Source organism: Bactrocera dorsalis, chromosome 3, assembly GCF_023373825.1.
Source record: "Bactrocera dorsalis isolate Fly_Bdor chromosome 3, ASM2337382v1, whole genome shotgun sequence".
NCBI classification, from domain to species: domain Eukaryota; kingdom Metazoa; phylum Arthropoda; class Insecta; order Diptera; family Tephritidae; genus Bactrocera; species Bactrocera dorsalis.
This window is the reverse complement of record NC_064305.1, coordinates 13,711,864-13,719,859: the sequence shown is the minus strand read 5'-3', so window position 1 is coordinate 13,719,859 and position 7,996 is coordinate 13,711,864.

Here is a 7,996-nt window from a genome sequence, read left to right as displayed (position 1 = left end):
TGCAAATTTCTCACATGCATAACAGGAGCTCAAAGAACCACTCTAATCTTCAAACATAGGTTGGTGGGTAATGGCGGTTTGACAAGCACCGACCACATGATCCCGCTTTTCAACTAGAAAAAATTCAGAGTAAGCATATAAAAAGATGGTTGATTAGCTATGCGCAACACATAAAACTTGTAGAAGAATGGCTCGATAATGGAGGACAAACTGTGCAGGGATAAACTGTCCAGATCCTGACTAAGATCCTAGCCGCCAGTCCAGAGTTGTGTGGAAACTCAACTGGTAGTAACTTCGGTTACAAGGTCTTACCAGAGACTTTAACCTGGTACCACGGGGCCCTTGTGGAGGTTCGTGGTGGCTATGGTTAAAATCAACTCGCGGAAAGAACTGACTTTGTCAGTTCAAATGTGGAGTTGCATTGCAACCTGGCGCCGTGCACATAGTACGGAAGAGGTTTTAGATGGGCCTCGAACCCTACCAAGGTGGTTAGTGTGTCCATGAGTTAACACCTGCGTGGACAGCATGCTTTAATCTATCGGCCATAAATAGCTTGGAAAGCATAACGGCAGCGGAGAGTATTGCTAGAAGCATGTGATTACACTTCTACAATTACAAGATAGTGAACGAGATTAGCGAAAGTAAACTACGACTGTCACCCGAAAAGGTGATCAACATTGGAAAACCCATGCATTGTCTATACAGCGATCTGGACAGGAGCATACGAAAGAAAATCGGAACCACGATGGAATGATCAACCTGGATCCAAAACTACAAAAGTCGTGTGTAAAACAAAATATATAAAGTACGTATACTAGTACTCGATAGAAGTGAGTATATGAACATGATTGAAATGCTCACTGGTCACATTTTGGTGGCGGCACATAAGTCGAGAAGGCTCTAGAAAATGTCAAGAGCAAGGCAGCAATGAAACAATGGAGCGTCACTTTTGTACTTTTTCTGCATTTGGAGCCACACTGAGTGAGACGCTGGAAGAAGTATACATAGTTAGTTAGGTATTTTAAAGCATTATTACTCCTCCAAGACTTCGGAAAAGAACTAGCTTTGGTATCCCAAAGGAACAAAACTGCCCTTTGCGTGGCTCATTTGCCTACCAGATTAACCAAACCTAACCTAATCTGCCAAAGCTGACTATTTCGACTATCCAAATAGAGATCGAAACTTTCAGCGATCTGATTTATAAAGATCAGATAATCCATATCATGAGTTTTGATAATCCCAAAGGATTCACATCTACTATTGTTAATATGGGACCCTGCGTTATATTTGATGCGAAGATCAGCCTTCTTACCTAATCTCAATTCACCTACAACTGCAGGTCGAGAGATTGCTGAAAACATACCTCGTTTTGGACGACTTTCTACAACTTCAACTGATAAAAATGCTACAAAAAAAAAATGGCAGGACGGCTTGACATCTCTCGCGAGTCTGTTCGAATGATTTGGGTATTAAAAGCGTTCTTGCGCGACTCGTCCCAATAAAGCTAAATTGTTTTCAAAAAGTGTACCGTAAATAGGTCTCTTTGGACATGCTTGATCGTACGAATTTCAATTCCACATTCATAACGTGCAATATACATGTCGACGAGACATGCGTTTTTGAGTTTGACATACAAACAAATCATCAATCATCGGAAAAAACAAGGCGAAACCAAAAGAACCACGCCGAAGCTGTTCAAAAATCAAGGAGATACTCATTATTTTTTCGATATTCGTCTTTTCGTGCATCACGAAATTGTTCCGAAGGTACAAGCGGTCTTTATAGAGTTTTATTGGGCCGTAATGAGGCGTTTGCGTGAGAACATCCGTCGAAAACGGTCGGATTTGTGGAAGAATCGTTCATGGATTTTACACGATGATAAGCCACTGCGAATTTAAAGCCAAAAAAGCAATGAATACCATCGATGAAACACCGTATTCACCAGATTTGGATCCGTTTGATTTTGTCTTGTTCCTCAAACTGAAATTGCCGCTCCGTGTCACCCGTTTTCCGTCGACTGAAGAGATAAAACAAAGTTCGCTGAGGAGCTGAAGATCATCCCAAAAAGTGCTTATGAAAGGTATTAGACTGGAAATATCGTTGTTATACTTGTATTACATCTATTTGTTTACTAAAAGTTGGGCATTTTCGTTAACCGACCTTCAGCCCATTGTAAAAACAAGTAATTACAAGAAGAAATTAAATTTTCTAATAAAAATATTTTTACAAAAAGTATTTTCGTCCAACGAAGAAAAATAATTCATCTGCGGTAAACAAACAAATAGTCAAAAGGATTACTAAAATAGATATAAATCCTTAAATCCTTAATGACTGCAAACAAACAACTTCGAAAACAAAGGAAGGTCGAAAATAGTAATAAAAATTGATCAAAATATTTATGTCCCGCCTAAATGAGACTACCTGCTAAAACAAAGGGTTGCACAAAACAACAATGAAAACAGTAAACAACATAATTATCTATAAATGTCAAAACATATTGCACTAGATCTGCAATGACCTTGCTAGTGTGCAAAAACAATGGAGTCGGGAATTAGGGAGTTGCAACGAAAAATATTCGTCGTCGAAGTTTGTCTGTGACGAAAAAGTATAAAAATCGTTAAGTCAAGTCACAGCAGCTTCAGTAACGATCCGACATTCGACTCTGACACATCCCGACAGAGCAAATAACTGCTAATCCAGACTCGAACCGATTAATTGAAACTACGCTGCAACTTTAACTGTTTAGAAATGGGTCCATTCGCTGCAGCACTGGCCGCATTGGCGAAAAAAATAAAGGAAGAGGATGCTCAAAAGTTGGAGGAGAGGAACGGCGTTGCTGAATGCAGAACTCCAGATAAGCCCGATCCGAGTGATGCATATAATAATACTGAACGTGTAAGTGAACCACCAGCAAACAACAATACCCCACCTATATGTGGAGCACCAGCTTATAACAATACTCCACCTATATGTGGAGCACCAGCTTATAACAATACTCCACCTCTAGGCGAACCACCAGCACATAATAATGCCGAACTTATAGGTGAACCACCAGCATACCCGGCCAACTATTATGGACTGCCGTTTTTACCCCCACCTGTGATGATCAACCATTACTCAGCAGCTGGTTACGGACCGCCGCCATCCGCTTATGCTGCAGCTCCATACTATCACAACCGACTAATACTTATGTCGCCAGTTTCCCCACAAGAATCGGATACCGATGGGGAAAGCGATACTGAATCGTCGGACTCATCTGACTCTTCGGATTCATCGGACGCGAAAGCAGTTTCAACGCCTGTAAAATCGGCTGCACCGAATTACATGCTGGAGCCATATGTCGGCACGCCCACTACTTCGCATAAGCGCAAAATATTTCGACGTCGTCTAAACTTCAACGATCCGAACTTACTTTACGATCTGGAAGATATTTCGGAGGATGAGTGTGACGGTAGTGAACCGATACCGAAGAAGCCAATGGATGATGATGATGTTAATGTCACTGAAACTATGAGAGCATGGTTAGAGGCATTATCGCGCATGTTTCAAGACAGGAACGAATAATTAAGAAGAATTCAACCAAATAGTGGCGTCTAAATGTGATTTCCGAAATTTGTTTTTAGTTGTAAAGCACTCACATAGAAAATTTGTAATGCATATGTGAAACATAATATACAAATTTCTTATTTTGTATATATGTACATATCGCTTTGGACATGATAAATAATTTTGTATATATGTACATAAAGAAAGAATTGCAAAGAGAAATAAATTCATTAGAGCCAGCCACATTATCAAAATTTATTTAGTTTGACTTAATTAGTTTGTAAGTTTGAAAGCATTTACTTTTAGGTACAAGACTTTGGACTTATGGTCTCGCGGTCTGTGGCTTATGAAGACCAAACTGCAAAGATACATATATTTCCAGATAAATAGAGATGGATTGCACCGCAAGATGAGGATTGTGACCTTACATATATTTCCAACACAACCGGATTTATCTTGCCGATAACTAACTTCCAAATATTCAGTCTTATCTTACTTCTAAGACGAAATCACTGATTTGGAAACCCCAACATGCAGTTGCTGGATGCAAGCAAGACCGGAGAGTCTCATAGAGTTTTCTAGCATTCCAAGCAAGACAATATTGCTAAGTTTCATATGTTTTTACCTAGAAATGGTACACTAGCCTAGTGCGACTTTTGAAATAGACTTTAACGTCATTTAGTGTCAGTCTTTGCAGAGTTGATTTTTACTTTTTCTCTTTTTCTGACAGCTGTCAATCAAGAAAACTCTAGGTATACCTCCAAAATCACATACCTGCGTTGACAATGTGATCCAAAGAATAACCTTGTACATTCCATAAAACAAGAATGGAGCTCGATCGTAATAATAACTATGTAATAACCTACCGGGCTCTGAATGAATTACCCTTAAGGGGGTATTCTACTCTAGAAATCAAATTTTGGGCAGTTTTTTGAATTTTATTTAAAAAAAAAAAACCAAAAATATTTTTACTAACCATTTTTGTATGGTGTTTCTTATTGATATCTTAAGAATACAGAAAAAAAAATTACAAAAAAATATTAAAAATTAAAATAATTAGAGGGGGGGAGAGACAGGTGTAAAAAAATGGCGCATCCTGGTGACATTGATCCTGACTCTCCTGGTGGTCTGAAAAAAAAAAATCAAAAGAAATTCTTAAATAGTAAGGATGCTGTTATAGTCCCTACCTCAGGGAACAAGGAAACTTTTTTTGAAAAATGGCGACTGCCTGAAAATAAAAATCATTTTTTACGCTTTTTTTTTGAAATTCCTGAATTTTTTTTTAAATATGAAAACAAAGGATTAAGTATTATATAAAGATAAAGGATTATATAAAGAAGGTTCACACAAAATTTCAAGTAAATCGGTTGTATAGAACTTGAGATAATGCCGGTACCGTGTGGAAAAAGTAGTTTCGAGAAAAACGCGTTTAAAAAAGTGAGTCTACCTACCTACCGGGCTAGGTAGTGCGTCGCTAAAGTAACTGTAGCTTTTAAAATAATTTTTATTTTTAAAAATCCTTTGGAGGACATGTTCTTAAGGGTCTAAACTTTAAATATATGAAAAAAATCGAATTTTTCAAAATTCTAGAGGAGAATACCCCCTTAAGTAAATTGTTGACAAAATACTACAATATCCATAGGCTGAGACTTCAAACTTATCGAGTGGACATAGACGTGTCGTATCCATAGGCTGAGACTTCAAACTTATCGAGTGGACATAGACGTGAACAAAAAGAAAATAGAAGAAATAGAAATATGCCACAATGGCTGGTTATAAAGACTGGTTGTCACACCATACTAAGACCTACTGGTCCTTTGTAAAACCAGATGTAGGTTCAGTTTAATTCAAGCTAGGTATTCGCCATACAAAACGTCAACACTTTTTTACAAAGTTTAAGCGATACTAATCTCCATACTTCATCCAGTCCTTTGAACTGCGAAGCTCCAAGACATCAAAGACGAGTTCTAGATAAGTCCGGAGCATAGGAGCTTTTCCTATGTATAGTAGCTCTCATGCCTACTCCCCTGCACTTTCTACATATGTCAACAATATGAATGCCTATTCAGCTCGCATGTCATAATACTGTAGAACGTTGTGACCTGTCACTAGGCCCACAACCGTCCTGCAGACTTTTGGACACCGTGTAAACAAAGGTTAAGTTACGTTACTCTGGTAGGCTCATGAACCACACATAGACCAGTCTTGGTACTTAGCGATGCCAAATGGAGTGGCATTATGCAGTTCATAAGAAGTAGCCACACTTAATGCCATCGGATAATTACAAAATCTTCTGAGGCCTCAATATCGATAACTCTTCTAGTGTCCCATGTCGTGGAGTTCCCAAATGCTCTAAGTGTTGCCTTTATAGTGCAGGACGATCTGTTGCCTCCATTCTGCAATGATGGCGGCACTGACTATGAACAATCTGTTCCAATCACGTTCCCACGGACTCTTCTATTAAGAGTAAATAGGAACTTTGTGTTAGTAAACTAACACATGCGAGATTCTCTTCAGTGGTCTTGCACGTGGCTTTGGCGATCCTGCAAATCCTTAAGGCATTCCATCTCACTCTGATCTGTCTGTCAGCCCTTTCCTAAATATCAGTATGTATTCCTTTTGGCGTCTTACGAGTACGTATTTTCTGTACTGGTTCGGTAGTCAAACGACTGGCTATCTCTTCACCCATTTCATTGCCCGGCATGCCGTTGTGGCCTGGAACTCAGTATAGATGCAACCGCTTTTCGGCCAGAAAAGACGTTGAAATATTTCTAAGGTCTTGCAGAGGTATTTTACTAACTAATAGCAGAATAAAACTGCAGTCTGAATCCGTTATTAAGCTTCAGTCTTAAATCTTAACGAGTTCGATTGCGCTGTCTCAAAAGGGTTTCGTCCAAGCCGCCTTTGTAACTTGTAAGAACGACTGTTTTAGAAACTTCTTTATTTCCTCCACGGTTTCCGAGACCACAATATTAAACCATTCTGGATATCTGTAATAGAGAAGCTCTTTAGATCCTCCGTGATTTTGGAGACCACATGATAAAGTCTTTCTGGATATCCATAATAAAGAATCATTTTCAAATTACAATGAAAGCTAAACTTTGCTTCCTCCAACTAAACCCCGAATATGTGCCAGACTAAGGTTTGCCGCCGAAAATATGAAACCCTGGCTGGCACTGAATTCGCGAAGAGTACCTGGGCAGTAGACAACATAGTCAAAGAATAACCTTAGGAACCTTGAATTTTTAGTTTATAAGTTCCAAAGTTCGTTAAATTAGCTACTTCATTGCAAAATTCGTCTTTGCGGTCTCTTTTGTTAATTTTCCGAACTGCCAGGTAGTGCCAGTGGTTACAAAGTATTCACTCAGTGCTGCCAAATATATGAAACTTTCGACAATTCTCTTTCAGTGCTGCCAAATATATGTAACTGTCGACAATTCTCTGCTTTCGTTTCGCTACTTTCCAACACTTGACCAAACAAAGACAGTAAAGGTCACTATTAAAGATAAAATTTTCTTTTGTAAATTTCCAAGCATTTAAAGTGAAGTTTCTTTGGATAAAGGAAAATGAGTAAACCGATGATCTGATCTAATCCCAAAACATGTTTTGGGTATTGTTTTGATTATGGCTGGAAAACGGTGATATACATAGTTTCAATCGTTGATATATGAAAAAATGGCAGAGAGTATGTAGTTTGCTGCTGTTTTCTAAAGCAAAATGCCTTGCTCTCAAGCAAGCAACACTCTTAAAGAATTATGCAACATTCAACGGATTCTATTCTACATTATACAATTCCTGACATTCCACGCCGCAGTTGCCTTCAATTAAACTCTATTTAAGCACTTGAACGAGGGAGTCGAGTGAGCTTCGCATTTCATTGCGTTATCTCGACAGAATTTCAGAGAGATTTCGGTTACAAAACTTTTAGCAGCGCAAAATTTGCAATGCAAATGAACAACAATAACACAAAAGCCACTCAGAGACAAGAGCGCAATTGCTTGTACGCAAAAGTTGTACATACTTGAAGGCGCTCAACGGCGTTCCAAAGTTCATATTTTGCTCATTAAAGTGTCAAAGCAAACCGCAGAAATGTGGCTCAAAGTCAAGTTGTGTACAACTATTTGGCCTTGTTGTTGCATTGTTATTGTTTGCTGTTTTTTGTATGTGTACAAATACTACAACATAATTATTTGGTAGTTAAAATCCTGCAAAAACTTTCCAAGAGAGGTCATTGGCAGAGTAAAACACTCTCGGTTTCGAAATGGTGAATATAAGAATACAAAAAAGTCGTTAAAGTAAATGTTTTTTCTCGCAGCTCAAGGTTAATGAGTATGTAGATCTCCCATTAATGTTATTTGTTCTCCTTAAGTTGTAGGAGAGTGAGGAATACTTGGAGCAGGTAGTCGTCAAAGGTGAAGTACAGGACGGGAAGCGCTCACGGCTCTCTCGA